The sequence below is a fragment of the Monodon monoceros genome, unplaced genomic scaffold (genome assembly GCF_005190385.1).
Source record: "Monodon monoceros isolate NGI ecotype Baffin Bay Population unplaced genomic scaffold, NGI_Narwhal_1 Super_Scaffold_2, whole genome shotgun sequence".
Lineage (NCBI taxonomy): Eukaryota > Metazoa > Chordata > Mammalia > Artiodactyla > Monodontidae > Monodon > Monodon monoceros.
In genome coordinates this window covers 76,977,143-76,979,572 of record NW_021703776.1, presented here as the reverse complement: position 1 = coordinate 76,979,572, position 2,430 = coordinate 76,977,143, and positions in this window count along the sequence as shown.

Sequence of the window (2,430 nt, the reverse complement as noted above, 5' to 3'; positions counted from 1 at the left end):
ATCACCACAGAGCTAAGGGTGGTAAATCGCAGAGTCAGGGTTAGATGCCAGGAGAGTCTGGTTTCCAAGTCCAGGCTCTTAGCCACTACACTGCCCTGCTACAAAGCAGCAAGGTGCAAATGTGGGGTGAGAGGGCTAAGGCAGTGGATATATACTAGGAGGAGGACAATGGGGGATGTGTCAAATTATCTATCTATCTAATGTATAGATTATTCTAGAAACATGGCTTGTGTTGGCTCACACTTTTCAGATCCTTCTGCTCTAAGGCATCCCTGTGCCAGCAGCGCTAAGAATATAATGAAGGATAGGAGTTTGTGTGTGTAGTGTTTCAAATAGCATCTTCACATCCAATTTCCTGAAATGTCCTTTCAACAGTTTGCAATGAAAGAAGTAAACTTCACTTAAAAAGAATGTATTATACAGAATGTATTTCTAAGAAGCTTGAATTTATTTAAAAATTTTTGTGGGTGCTCAATTTACTAATGAAAAACATTATTTCATGTAAGTAGCGTCCTCAAGAATTGAAACTTCCCCATTAAGTGCTAAGGATTTCACATGGTACCAGGTTTTAAAGGTTTTTGAAAGACCACCTAAAAGCACCAATGACACAACTTATTCTGCCTGTGTGTTCAGAATTATAAAAAAGCTTTTGACAATATCGTCAATATGCTGACATTATCGTTAAAGGTCCTTAACCTTATTATGGAGCAGTTGAACAATACTTGTTTGTTTGTCCTAGAATCATGTGGGAAAGATTGTTGGGTTTCAAGGTTTTCAGGTGCTTTTTTCTTTTCTTTTTTTTAAACCAAAAGTGATGTTGGCAAAGACAAAGAGTACAGTGACAAAAGCTGTTGGTAACAGCAGAGATGAGTTCTCATACTATCCTTAATAGTGTTAAGAGTCTCTAGCTGCGGGTAGTTTTTTCATACACTTATTATTTTTAAGCGACGTACTTGCATAAAATCGCTTTTTTTCCCCTTTGGAATTCACTTCCCTTTCAGAGGTTGTAAAATAACCTGTTATATAAAATTACAATGGATATTTCAATAGTGTTTCACATTGCCTCACGTGAGATACACATGGGTTTAATCAAGGGCGTTGGGAGGCTTAATGTGCTGTCACGTCCCTGGGTGTGACTGGAACTCACAGCCACTACATTTTTGAAAATGTAACATTCTGATTCACCTCCCCACTTTACTGTTTGGTTTCTCAAAAAAATATTTAGAAACATATAAAGAAGACAAAAATGCTACTGACCCTCCCAAGTCAGTACCCAACAAGGGTCCTCCTGCCTGGTGCCTCTCTCTCCAACAGGAGACCAAGGTTGGTTCAGAAGCAAAGGAAAGCTTTATTCTTTGATCAAAGAATGGAGAAGGGTGAGCTCAGCTGGAGCGCACGCTGTCCAGCTCTTGTAGCTCATGGGCGGGGATGGTTTGAGGGTTCACATCAGCAGGGAGGGAGAAGGGGCCGAGTTCTCACCGGTGGGGCGCAGGTGCAGCATGCTGTTCACAGATCCAGATCGCAGTGCCGGGTGCAGCACCTCTGCACATGGCCCGCTGCCCACCGTCCTGAATTGCAGTGTTGTGTGCAGTGCTTCAGCGCATAGCCTGCCCAGCTAAGGTTCGCACTAGGAACTCTGGTCTGAAGCACCGGGTTGGAGGCCTCTGCATGCAGCAGACACGCTTTGAGCAAGTGAAATGAGACTGAGCACAAAGGAAAAGAGCAAATAAAGGTTAGACTTCATTTTATTATCCAGATTCTATTTTTATTTCCTGGGAATTGTTAATGGGCTTTGCCAGTGAGAAAAATGGTATTAGTTGCCCCATCAAAATACTTCTAGTTGAATTTTTTAATTAAAAATTAAAGTACTACATTCACATGATTAGGAAGTTACAACAGAGCTAAATGTAATAGCGTTGGTAATGTTTGTGTTTTTAAGATCATGATTCACAGGGATTCATTTCATTGTTCTGCTTCAAAATATATGCTTCATAATATATGCTTCGTTTATTCTTTTGGGTGCGTGATGATTTTTAACCCTCCCTCCAAATAAATTAACAACAAAAATAGAAAGATTGAAAGGAAGAAAAATATCTCTTCCCTCCTAAGGCACTTGCCTTAAAGGGAACTACTATTTTGATCATTTCTAGTTTATTTTTTCCCAGAAAATGTTCTAAGCATATAAAAATACATGCTTTAAAAATTCTTTTTTTGGACTGTAGTTAAGACAGCATAGGGCTGCTAGGCAACCAGGCTCTAGAGCCAGAAAACCGGGGTGGAATCCTGTCTCCTCTGATGACTAGTTCTGTGACTTTGAATAAATTATTTAATCTCTTCATGCTTCAGTTCCTTCATCTGTAAAATGGGGCTAATAAGCCTCAGAGGTTGTTTTTAGGATTGAATGTGTTATTTATGTAACATACTTTCCTG